General features: G+C 28.5%; 1 long non-coding RNA gene across 1 annotated transcript; it reads right to left on the reverse strand.

Moving 5' to 3' along the window:
- Positions 1–1,889: 1,889 nt before the first annotated feature.
- Positions 1,890–5,632, reverse strand: LOC123902112. The gene is made up of 7 exons (XR_006807486.1): positions 5,158–5,632; positions 5,035–5,079; positions 4,875–4,922; positions 4,644–4,694; positions 4,227–4,307; positions 3,899–3,971; positions 1,890–3,807 (listed from the first exon to the last, which is right to left on the reverse strand). It is a non-coding gene; the product is annotated as an uncharacterized LOC123902112 (long non-coding RNA).
- Positions 5,633–14,777: the final 9,145 nt, after the last annotated feature.

Here is a 14,777-nt window from a genome sequence, read left to right on the forward strand (position 1 = left end):
GTTAGTGTTTGCACAAAATTAATATGAGTTTAAGGGAGAGAAGAGACACAATAATTTTATCCTGGTTCACCCCTTAATAGTATGGGCTACTCCAGTCCCCACGCTCCTGTGAGATTGTCCACTAAGAGATTCTACCGATCTCAAGATACACTTCTTCTTTGATCTAATCCAAGATCACAATCTTCCAAGCTTCACTTGCTTGATCTACCTAAGTCTTTCCTAGACTTTATGAGGTGTCACTCAATCAATAGTTACGTATTGACTTGAGCCAATCTTTACAATATTGATAATGGTTTGGATCTTAAAGCTTTCTCACTCAAACTAAGTTGAAAAGCTAGTTACAATAAAATCTCTCTTTGTTCACTCAAAATGGATACTGATCCTAGTATGATATTACAATATATGGAGTGAAAGAGATCTTCAAAGAAGAGCTTGAAAACTTGTATCACAAAGACAAGTAGATTGATTGTTGTAGCTTAAACTCTTGCTCTTCAATGTTGCCAAAGCCTTCCTTTTATAGTTGAACCTTGAGTCTTCAGTTCCTTGGTCCCAAAGGAAGTTCTCCAACGGCTAGTTGATTCAAAATAGACAGCTCATGCTGAATTGTTAAGTGGATAAGTTCAAACTGATCTTTCTCAGAACGTTCTCCCTGCTGTTCTTCATATTTTCACTTAAAAGGGCCAAAATGACAGCTTGCAATGGGCTGTAGATAGTTGTTCATTGCTTCCTCACCAAGTATATCCGTTATAGACTAATTAGGCACGTTTTGGCCAGCTGTAGATGAGCTTGCAACTTCAAGAAGCAAAGGACAGTCATTCTCAGCATCATTCTGAGATCGTTCTCCAATCTGGGCGAATTTTGCACTTGATCTTCAAATGGAGAATGATGCAGACCTGTGGCCAGCTGTAGTGTGAAGGGAATGCAGCTGTGATGTCCTTGCATAACTATTCACTTGTCCTTTCCATGTACTTCCTTTCTTTGATTAAAAATTAATCTCTTGGAGAATGTTCATTAAATAATGACTTTGAAGGTACATGACAACTATGAGTTGAATGTGTGTTGTCTCATCCTTATTGGTCTATGTAATTCTTGTCCAAATATTCTTGATACACCTGATTAGATGATGCCTTGAGAAATTATCATGTTGCACATGCTTGATCATTAACTTTGTCCAAAGAGGAAAGTCACTTTCTTTCCAACTTATTCCTTGCCTTAATTGTTCATGAACAGTTGTGATCTTGTGAGTTAAAACCAAGATAAAGTGCTTATTTGTCTTGTATATGGTTGACTTAATGATATAAGTGCTTTTGCATTTATTCTTGTTCATGAGGAGAATGTTGCACTTAAACCAGAGATCATTCTCAGACTGATCCTGAAGCTTCTCTTTTTGCCAAAACATAATGAATATCATTGAGATTAGAAGCTTAATTGTTCCTGACTAATTAAAACACTCAAGAGCACTTGTTAGATAACAATGAGATCAGAATTACATTTAAAATATAATTAAGATGTTTGTTATCTTTAAAACATCAAATTGGGATTTTGCATTTTGCCTCAACAAACCACAAGTATAATACAACACATAATCAAACGAAATCAAATTCTATTTCTAAAATTTGGAATAAGAGAAAAAGAAGTCCAACACATCAACAACTTGATTTGTTATATTTGAAACTATTACAATGAGAAATAGCTTGAAGACATATAAAGTAAAAAAGAAAACGTGAAAGCACATGCACACAGAAAATACATGAGCAAGGAAAAAAAAGTTTCTTACCATTCAAACAAACTTGTTCTCTTTTCTCCTTTAAGCAAATGCGCATTCCAATAATTGTGACTTTACAAATATTTGGACATAGTTTGGCTTCTTATAAACATCCTGTTTTCATAAGCAAAAGCAACACCACATGATTAGAAAACAAATATAAATGACCTTAATCATATTGTTGAATCAAAATATAACTAAGAATAAAGAAGTAGTAGTCAGGTAAAGTTTTCAATTCAATTATCCAAGTGCAAAGTCAAATCATACACATAGACATGTAATGGTGAGTAGGAGAAGGAGAGAACTACTAAATGTAGTGTGCTTCATAACACCAGAATCAAACAACACCATAATCCAAACCAAATTTTCAATTAATATTTGAGAAATTTTAGAAAACTCAAAAAAAAAAATGCACACATTAATTTACCCTATCAAAAGTATCTTGATGCTTATACATGTCAAATCCATACAAAGAAAATTTGAACAATACGGTGAAAAAGAAGTGTTAGTGAATCTTGGATATTAATTGAAAGGAATGAGTATATGGGGAAGAGGAGAGAGAGGTGTGAGAGAATCTTTGTACTTTAGAGCTGCTATTGCTACTATTGTTTTTGAAATTTTTGGAGGAATTTAGAAATTTGAATTTGTTCATGCCTGCAATTTGGCAGAGTAGACATGTTCACTAAAATGAGTCTTTTTGTGAAGACGAGTAAGGAAGAGAGTGAAAACTGAGAAAGAAAGGAAAGATTTCAAACAATTTTTTGGTCTGTCATATCACACACAATGACAGAGCAACAATTATTATCCTAATAAAATGTTTCCTAAGCTAATAGCATCCCAAATTCAAAACAAAAAAATGACTGATAAAGAAAAGGCAAAAAGACGGGAAAAAACATCATGTCTCAAAATTTTCGCATATCAAATATTTGACGAAATTAATTCCAGGTTTGGTAATCTCATAAACTCATCTAAAACTTACAAATTCAAGAAAAAATAGATATATAAATGCACATGTGTGTGCTAAGTCTGGCTCTGCTGTACCTTCTACCATGAAATCATGAGTAGTTTGTCGGTATGAACCATGAAACCATTTACAAATATGAACAAAATATTCACAATCACAAAAACTATCATCTATCCAAAAGATATTAATGGCTTAAAGTGGGAAATAAAATGAAAAGTAAGAACATTATTTGTGACATAAGATTAATAGAGCAATTGAACAAAAAGTCCAATATTACGTAATTTGGTAGTTTTCTTCCTACAATTGTTTACCATGCCTGATTGAACACACATCACATATTCCAACACTAACCCAAATATCATCTGAACACAACCAAGTCTGATTGACAAATAGAAAGTAGCTATAATTTTCATATGAGATTGACAAACAAAAAGTCTACAGAAAGTAGCTATAAAAAACAGTTAGAATCGTTTCACGGATGCAAGTCTCATTGATTCACTAATTAAATAGCTTTAAGAAACCATTAGCTTTAAGAGGCTTTGAATATGTTATATACTTACAAAAACTTTTTTTTAATATACTTAAATGTCCTATTTTAATTCATGATATAGTGAATTTTCCTCTAGTTTCAAAATTGGAAGAAATACTCCCTATTCCAAAGTTCTAAATAATAAACTATTAATAGTAAATACATTTGGCACAAGAGAGTATATAATTTTTTATTTCAAAGAAAAAATAGACAAAACAGTTACTAATTTGAATAATCTTTTCAAAATATATGTTTCCAAAATATTTATTGTAGCATCATGAAACAGTTTGATTTATAGTTACCTAGTTAAATTCATATGAATGAAATATCTATATAATTGATGTATAGTAAGAAACTAACGGGAGTTGGATTCAACTTGTTTCTTTCAATGTGGTCATATAAATTAAATGTATATTTTAAGTAGGTAATTACCTTGATTAGCAACTATACCTTAAACAGGTTAGTGGAGAGTACACACGCCCCTCACATCTATTTATTAAGCTTATGTATTAAAATAATGAACAAAGTGAAAGCATTAGAAACTTCCATCTGCACATGAATTAGAAGCATTTCAGAGGCAGAAGTTTCAAAATAAATAAGGAACCAGAAATGTATTATAAGCCTTAGTCTATAACCTTACTTCTTTGAGATGCATGCAATCCCTCAAAATTAGGATCTCGAGCAAATTTCCACCAATGTAGCTGCCAAGGTTCCTGAGAAAAGAATTCAACTAACAAATTTAGGACCAGTAAGAATGAAACACACCAATATAAGAACCCAGCAGACCACCTCTAAAATAAGCTTCATGTAAATAACAAAACAAAATAAGAAAAACATATAGTAGTTATCAAACTCTAATTCTAAAACAAAATGAAAACAAAGAAATACAAAATTAGGGGTTAGAAATACAAATGAAACAAAATAGATGCTTATTAAACATTAGTTATTTTGAAAAAGAAAGAATATACCCAAAATCAGACAATAACATTTGTTGTCGCTGGGCCGTGTGCTCTGCTTCATCGATCTTTGTTGTCGTTGGGTTTGTGAGCCTGAACAAATAAAACAAATTAAAATTGATACAAATCTTAAAAAAAAAATCTAAAATTTAACAAAAACAAATCAATCATATTGAAGTGATAACTAAGCAGTGTTGTGACATTCATGTAGTCCCTTATATTTCACCATCTAAATCCCACTAACAATTACTAAAAAGTAGGGATTATTAACTAAAAGATAGAAACAAATCCTAATAAATATGACAACTGAGCAACAATATTTTCAAAAAAAGAAAAAAAAAAAGAAAAAAAAAAAAAGGAAGAGGATTATAAAATCAGATATAATCAACACTATTGAAGAATTAGGGATTTCAAAGAAGAAAGACATACCTTTTTCCTCAAATTCTGATAATTGAATTCTGAAACACTTTAGTCCATTTTCTGATAATCAAAACAAACCCTAATTTAAAAAATTGAATTCTGAAACGAAAATACATAACTACTCAAATCCCAAACATCAACTGAATACTACTCAAATACAATCAATTAAAGTTCATGAATCGTTTAAATACAAACAGAAAACAAAGAAAATAGATCCAGAAAATAAAAAATGATACCTACACTTATGGGAGAACATGATTCAGGTTTCAGGAATGAAAAGTTTACCTCCTGATAAAAGAATGAGAGAAACAAAATAAAAAGAGGGATTAGAAAAGTAGGGATTATAAATTAGATATAAGAAAATTAGGGATTTCAAAAACGCTGAAATAAATGAACATACCTTGAGGGAGGGAGGAGCTCAGTTTTCAATATCCATGTGAAGAACCTAAGCAGCAAAAACGAATCAAACACGATCGATAACAGTAATAACAGAATGATAATCGAAAAATGGAAGACAACTTACTTTGAGGCCATCGACGGAGAGAAGACCACTGAGAATGCATTCCTTAAGACCAGTACCTAAAACGATGACATCATACTCTTCATCCATCGTGTTCGATCTCCGATCAGAGTCTCAAAAGCTTTGGGGTTTAGAGAGAGAGATAGAGGAGGAAGAGAGTTTGAAATTTGAATTTGAAAGTGGTAGAGCTTTGACTGCTTTTTCTCTAGGCTGGTACCTAAAACGATAACAATCAGATTTTTTGTTGGTGATGAAAGTGACGTTACACTGTTCTTCTGCCAGCAATTTTGTTTTTTCTTCTGCTTGGGCTTCTTGGTACCAAACAATGATGAAGATGAAGTTTCATGAATCAGTAATTGGGTTATTTGTTTATAAATTTGAAGAAAATTGAACAGCATTAGGTTAGCCAAAAATGGTAGTCAAAGACTGATGCATCGGACAGAATGAAAGGGACGGCTGCTACACGCCTCTGATCCCTCCGTTCCTCCTTCAATTTTTTTTTCGCCCTAAAGGAAATGTTTCAGTTGGGCCGGACTATGTTGGGCCTATTGCAATGGATCCAATGTTTTGTGGCCCGTTTGCTGAGACAATTGAAGGAGGGAAACAAAATTCAAATTCATACCCAAAGAAGTAAAAAATTTGTCATTTATGCCAGCTAGGATTTTTCCAAGGTTGCTTGTGAGCTTGACACTTGTCAAATTTTGCCATTTAGATGTGTTGGATGTGTGTAGTTGGAAGGATTATATTTTGTTTTAAGTTGTCCATCGTGTACAAGTAGCGATTTATATTATAATCGGTACGAATTTTACAAAATTTATCGTTTGATTTAAAGTTTATATCATATAGATCATCTAAAAAAATTTTGAATTTTTTTGAAAATCATTTGCTATATTATTGACACTCATCAAAATTAACGGTATTCAATAAAAAACCATAAACCGTTAATTTTGATGGGTCTCAATAATATATCAAATGATTTTTAAAAAAATACAAAATTTTTATAGATGATTTATATGATATAAACTTTCAATCCAACGATAGATTTTGTAAAATTCGTATTCGTTATAATATAAATAGCTACTTGTACACCATGCACAACTTGATGGACTTGTTAATGTTAGACAAAGCCTTGTCTTAATATATACTTCATCCGGTCATTATTATAAATAAAAACCACTTTTTATTTCATTGATAAAGTAATGTATCTGATCTATATTATTGACTAGATACATTACTTTCTGAATGAATTTAAAAAGTGATTTTTTACTTAAAATTCAAATTGGGTGATTAATTCAAATTGGGTGATTTTGAACAGTTAGATTGATAAAATTCAAAATCTGTTGTAAATATCGGTAGTTTTAGTCAAACTTCACGACCCTTTCATAGAAACTAGGTTTCCGTTGACACTCGTATTACAATTTGTCTATGCATTAAGAGTCCGATCGTAAAATTCTGATTCTCAATCATTTGTCAGTACAATTAGGTGATATTGAACGATCGGATTGATAAAATTTGAAATCTGCAATCAATCTCGATAGTTTTAGTCAAACTTCACGGCTCTTGCATAGAAACTAGGTTTCCGTCGACACTCATATTACAATCTATCTATGCATTCGGAGTCCGGTCGTAAAAATTCCAATTCTCAATCGTTTTTCAGTCCAATTATGTGATATTGAACGATCAAATTGATAAAATTTGAAATTCGCAGTTAATATCGGTAGTTTTAGTCAAATTCACGGTCCTTTCACATAAACTAAATTTCTATCGAAAATCTTATTACAATATGTCTATGCATTCGGAGTCCGATCGTAAAAATTTCATTTCTCAATAGTTTGTCAGTCCAATTAGGTGATTTTGAACGGTCAGATTGATAAAATTCAAAATATGCAGTAAATTTGGGTAGTTTTAGTCAAACTTGACGACTCTTTCATAGAAACTAGGTTTCTGTTGACACTCGTATTACAATCTGTCTATGCATTGGGAGTCCGATCGTAAAAATTCCGAATCTCAATAATTAGTCAATACAATTATGTGATATTGAACGGTCGGATTGATAAAATTTGAAATGCGCTGTTAATGTCGATAGTTTTGGTCAAACTTCACGGTCCTTTCATTGAAACTAGGTTTCTGTCGACACTCTTATTACAATCTATTTATGCATTCAGATTGATAAAATAATTTGTCAGTCTAATTAGGTAACATTAAACGGTCGGATTGATAAAATTCAAAATTTGCAGTATATGTCAGTAGATTTTATTCAAACTTCACGGTCTTTTCATAGAAAATAGGTTTTCGATGACTTTCTAATTAATTAAATTTATATAAATGGGTTTTGCTAACGTACACCCACTTGTTTTTTAGAAGGTGTGTATTAGCAAGTCATAACTAAAAGTGGTAACGTACACCTTGAGGTGCATGTTGCTAAAACACTCCTTCTAAAAAATAAGTGGGTGTACGTTAGCAACTCCTATAAGCATTTGCTAGAATACACCCACTAAGTTCCAGTTAGAAGGTGTGTTTTAGCAAGTAATAACTAAAAAGTGATTAAATACACCCTAAGGTGTACGTTGCTAATGTACACCTTCATAAAAATGAGTGGGTGTGTTATAGCAAATCCCTATATAAATAATATTGACATTTAATTCAGAATAATTAAATTGCATAAACAATAAGCAATTAATTTTAATGCATACATTACATGATTAAAATTGAAAAATATTATATATTAATTCTAACTGCACATAGAAATAGAAATATAAATATATATATATATATATATATATATATATACACAGAGTGGATGTGCTTATCAAATACTACTCATAGCCAAGTGGTTAACTCATTATCCTAATTTCTGCATGTTGTGTGTTCGAATCTTGTATATGCCAAAATCCTGAGTTTTTGTTTTAATTTTCATATGTGGCTGTTTTTAAAAAAATTAATTCACAAAACGTGTGTAATGGGAATCGATCCCACAAACAAGAACCATTGTGGCACACAAACAAGTCATGTTGGTTCCTGCATTACTTGATATTTATAAAATAACAATTAATTATCAGAAACATCACAGATCTATTATCAGACGATGATTTCATACCAAAATCTATTATTTTTCATATTATTTAAATGATTTCATACGAAAATATATTATCGAAAATCACAGATCTATTACCATTTAAATGATTTCATACCAAAACATCACGGATCTATTATCGGACAATTAATTACCCATTTAAAGTTTCATCCTTTTGTGATGATGAACTCAGATCTATTATTTTTGTAAAAAAAAATTATGTTCTTTTTTTTTTGTTTTTGGTAAATCCATAATTTGTTTTGTTGTTGATGATGTTGAAGATAAAGAGGAGGATGAAGAAATGTTTTATTTTTACTTTTATTTGTAAACCCAGATTCGCTGGATTATAATGGAAGAAGAAGAGATGTTATTTTTTTTAATAGGAATGAAAGAAGAAGAAATTTGTTTCTTTGTTTATTATAACAATTATAACTATAAAATTATAAGTTAAAAGACAATATAAGTTTGGGATAATTTTGTAAGTTTTAATTTGTTAGGGACTTAATTGTAAGGAGATGTATGGTAAGCCTTCTATACCATATAATCCTATGTGGCAGTTGACCAATTCAACTGTTTGATTAATTGGCCACAGTGGCAACTTCTTTCAAGAAGTGAGTTTTTTGACTTCTTCCTAGAATTTTCCTTAAAACAAACTATTTTAGTTACTTTTGAAGAACAAAGTTTAGCTAAAGTCAACAAATACTTTTTCAGAAAAATCAAAATCAACCTCAATTATTGTCTTTTTTCCTGCATAGTATAATGACACAACACATTTTCCACTTTTCATTCAAATTCAAATTCACAAATTTTCCCACACTTTATAATTTACATTTCATTAATATACTCATGCTCATTATTTGAAACTTCTCACTTCTCACTTCTCACTTCTTACTTCTCTCTTCTTTCTCTCCTCATCTTTAACTACAATTCTCTAATTTTTTTTTTTTTTTGTGTTTTGCAGAAAAGTATGAGATATTCATCTCTATCTAACAACAAGAAGAAGGCAAATATAAAGATCAAACTCTTTTTTCTATACTCATTTTTCTTCATTCTTTTTTTCTTTCATACCATGTTTACTAAATGATTTTTTTTCTTGAACTTATCACAGGCAACTAAGTAAAAGAAGATCAAACTCAGGTATGAAGATCATACTCATTTTTGCAATATATTTTTGATATATAGTATTCTTATCTTAAGATCATAAACACATTGTGTTGAATATCTTGCTGTTTCTTATTCTGTTTTTTATTTCTTTTCATCTATCAGATCTAAAAAAAATGAAGAAGACAACAACACAAATACACATGTATCCTATTTTCTATTCTTTCTTCATCCATTTTTTTCTTCTATGTTAATCATTGTTCTATTTCCTCTCAATTCATACAAATATTTTCTACTTTGACTCCAAAAAATACTTTATTATGAAACAAAGATCAGTTTGCAGCAATATGAAATAAAAAATATGATTTTTTTTTAAGGAAAAAAATGATGTTTTACAAAATAAAATAAAACAAAGAACAGTTTAATTTTAAAGATCAAAGTTACATAATTTCTTACTTTTGACCATAAAAGACAAGATTTTTTTTCCATCATTTTCTTTACTTACACAACTTTATACAAAAAAGAAGAAAGCATACATAGAAACAAACAATGAAACACTGTCAATATTTGTTCATTTTTGTTTTCTATGTTAATATTTATTCTATTTTCTCTCAACTCATAAAAATATCCTTACTTCGAATACAAAAAAAATACTTTATTATGAAACAAGGAACAGTTTGAAGAAAAATGGATGAATTACAAAATAAAAACAACGAACAACTTCCTTATAAAAAACAACTTGCGTAAAAAAACAAAATAGAGCCGGAGCATGTGAAATATAATCAAACAAAAATTCATAACAATAAATCTACACAATAAAACTCATAAAATAAAAGTCTTTTGTGAACAAACAAAATATAGCAAAACACATGTGAAATAATCAAACTTAGCAAAAAAAAATATATAGAGAAACAGATGAAAAAAAATTAAAAAAAATTTATTCATCAATTTTTTTAAAAAAAAGAAATACAAACATATCATAAATATACCATGAGTAAAATAAAAAAAAAAAGTTGAGATCTAAACTTCAAACACTGATTTGTTGTTGTTGTTGTTGCATGAACCAAAATTGGAGAAGAAGATCACAACAAACAGACTAAATTCGCTTTCCGGCACAGTGACATTATTTTCCGGCACAGAGGTCAAGGGATTAAAAGTTTTCTGATATTGATTTTTTTTGTGGTTATGTAGAGGAGGTGGAGGAGAGCCTATATATGGTGATAATTTTTCAAAATCTGGTCTATGGTGGTGAAGATCTAATGGGGAAAGTGGCGTTGAGACATCCAAAATACTCTTCGATCTAAAAATAAATTAGACAGAAAGCTAGAGGAGAGGATGAAGATGATGGTGGAACAACCAAAAGAGATGGAAAAATATAGATTGAACAAGGTAAGGTGGTGATAGGTGGTGTGTGGCGGCTAGGTTTTTCACGGGGAGAGAGTTCTCCAAAAAATTGACAATGAAGAGAGAGAAAGAAAATAGTAGTAAGTGATTTGTGAGGGGGCTTAAAGTAAAAAAATTGACCCCTTTAGTCCCTGAAAAGTTACAAACAAACAATATATAAAAAAAATATATACTCTCTTCAAAAGAACATATATATATATATATATATATATATATATATATATATATATATATATATATATATATATATATATATATATATATATATATATACTAAAAATAAAATAAAAAGTCACAAACAAAAAGAGTTAGGGTTTGGAATAATAATAATAATAATAATAATAATAATAATAATAATAATAATAATAATAAAAGTTTGAGTTTTTTTTTTTTTACTAAAAGGTTTGAGTTGGATAATGAGTTTTGGGCTTTGGCATGTAATAATGGTCTCTTCTAATCAAATAATGAGATTTCATATTAATTATGATCAAGAAAAAAATAGACTTCACATTAATTATTTTTTACAAAATCAATTTTGTTAATTAATACTTAATAGGTAAAAATAGGTAAAAAAATTATTTTACTATTTTTAAGAAAATAAATCATAGACTAAATATACTATAAAATAATTAAATAAGGGACAAAATAGTGCTACTGATTTATATACGGGAAACATTTAACTATAATGTACTTATAAATAGATCTTCGTCAAAGATTAATTTTTTTCAATTTTAATCAACAAAGTGTAACTTCAAAGATTGTTAGGTTACTGATTCATATAACTCATTACAATTTTAAAATAACTATTATATATAGTAAATAAATTATACATGAGGCCACGTGTGACTATTATATATATGAGGTCTTTCTATAAAGTATATTACACTAATTTATATGGGGAACATATTGTTAGTGATGAAAAAAGTATTAACTATTATATACAAGGAACAAGTTATTGTTGATGATTTTTTTTAATTAACTATTATATACGGAGAACAAATTATTGCTCATGAAAATTTTAAAAGATTCGGGGGAAATGTCGTTGTTCATAAAAAAAATGATTCATATAACTCATAATGTACAATTTTGAATAACTATCATATATACTAAATAAATCATACATGAGACAAATTATGATACTGATTCATAGAACTCACAACAATCTCAAAATAACAATCATATATATACTAAATAAATCATGCATGAGACAAATTATGCTACTGATTCATAGAACTCATGAAAATCTCAAAATAATAATTGTATATACTAAATATAACTCATAACGTACAATTTTAAATAACTATCATTTATACTAAATAAATCATACATGAGACAAATTAAGATACTGATTCATAGAACTCATATAACAATCTCAAAATAACAATCATATATATACTAAATAAATCATACATGGGACAAATTATGCTACTGATTCATAGAACTCATGAAAATTTCAAAATAATAATCGTATATACTAAATAAATCATACATGCGACAAATTATGTTACTAATTCATGGAACGCATAACAATTTCAAGATAATAATCATATATACTAAATAAATCATACATGAGACAAATTATGCTACTAATTCATGGAAATCATAACAATCTCAAAATAATAATCATATATACTAAACAAATTATACATGAGACAAATTATTCTACTAATTCATGAAACTCATAACAATCTCAAAATAAATATCATATATACTAAATAAAGAATACATGAGACAACATATGCTACTGATTCATGGAACTCATAAAAATCTCAAAATAATAATCATATATACTAAATAAATCATACATGAGACAAATTATGCTACTGATTCATGGAACGTATAACAATTTCAAAATAATAATCATATATACTAAATAAATCATACATGGGACAAATTATGTGACTAATTCATGGAACGCATAACAATTTAAAAATAATAATCATATATACTAAATAAATCATACATGAGACAAATTATGTTACTAATTCATGGAACACATAACAATTTCAAGATAATAATCATATATACTAAATAAATCATACATGGGACAAATTATGTGACTAATTCATGGAACTCATAACAATCTCAAAATAACTATCATATACACTAAATAAATCATACATGAGACAAATTATGCTACTCATTCAAGGAACACATAACAATCTCAAAATAATAATCATATATACTAAACAAATCATACATGAGACAAATTATGCTACTGATTCATGAAACTCATAACAATCTCAAAATAATAATCATATATACTAAATAAATCACACATGGGACAAATTATGCTACTAATTCATGGAAATCATAACAATCTCAAAATAACAATCATACATGAGACAAATTATGCTACTGATTCATAGAACTCATGACAATCTCAAAATAACAAACATATATATACTAAATAAATCATACATGAGACAAATTAGAACTCATGACAATCTCAAAATAATAATCGTATATACTAAATAAATCACACATGAGACAAATTATGTTACTAATTCATGAAACGCATAACAATTTCAAAATAATAATCATATATACTAAATAAATCATACATGTGACAAATTATGCTACTAATTCATATAACTCATAAGAATCTCAAAATAACTATCATATATACTAAATAAATCATACATGAGACAAATTATGCTACTGATTCATGGAACTCATGACAATCTCAAAATAATAATCATATATACTAAATAAATCATACACGGAACAAATTATACTACTGATTCATGGAACTCATAATAATCTCAAAATAATAATCATATATACTAAATAAATCATACATGAGACAAATTATGCTACTGATTCATGGAACTCATAACAATCTCAAATAAATAATCATATATACTAAATAAATCATACATGAGACAAATAACCATATATACTAAATTAATCATATTACTTCATTTATTAATGAATATATACTGATTACTTTTTGAATGTTGACTTAGCAAAGTGTAACTTAAAAAAATATACGCGTAACGTTACGACCCGTGTGATAGCACGGGTCTATTACTAGTTATACCTATAAAAACAAAATAAAAGTACATAGAGCCATTCTCATGTTTCGCTATGTCCACGAGGCACATTGATCTATGATGATTGTGTTTCAAAATAAACCCGCGAGAGACCCAAATTATGAGCAAATTGCAATATGGGATTAAAATACCTTGTGCTTCGCCTTCTTGTACTTATATGTTGTGTTCCGCTAAAGATCGTCTCTTGCAAGTTGCAACGATAGCCACTCTTGCGGTATTCATCAAAGATCTCTTCCAAACAGGAGAACGCTGTTATCAATCTCAGCTGTCCGATCTAAAATCAACTACTGAATTTATTTTAGGACAAAAAACACAACGTTTAATTTTATCCGTTCGATCTGATATCAACGGTTCAAATTGGAAATTGTGTGAAACTGTGTTGATACTTCACCGTAGGTAGTCTACATCCGTATTGGTTACTACACTTTCAAAACTACGGAAGACACTTAATCAAATCTACTTATCTACTTAATTAATTATTAATATAATAAAATTGATTTCTACCCAAATTTATTACTACTAAATTTATTAATTTGTTCTTATTAGTTTTAATAATATTTCAAATTTTATATCCTTTATTGTAATTTTACTCTATTAAAATATATGCATAAAAATATGAACAAAATAAACATATGGATCTATCCATAAAAATATGAACAATTATTAATATAATAAAATTAGTTACTACTAAATTTACTAATTTGTTCTTATTAGTTTTAATAATATTTCAAGTTTTATATCCTTATTGTAATTTTACTCTATTAAAATATATGTATAAAAATAGGAACAAAATAAAAATATGAATCTATCCATAAAAATATGAACAAAACAAAAACAATAAAAAGATTATCAAAATTCTAGTCAATAAAAAAAAATTAAGATGAACATGCATAAAAATAGGAACATAGAAGCATAAACAATATTACTAACAAATTTATTAATTATATATAGAAAGTTTAGTAAGAAAAAAAATTATGTGTGGTACGTAG

Source organism: Trifolium pratense, linkage group LG1 (genome assembly GCF_020283565.1).
Source record: "Trifolium pratense cultivar HEN17-A07 linkage group LG1, ARS_RC_1.1, whole genome shotgun sequence".
Taxonomy (NCBI): Eukaryota; Viridiplantae; Streptophyta; class Magnoliopsida; order Fabales; family Fabaceae; genus Trifolium; species Trifolium pratense.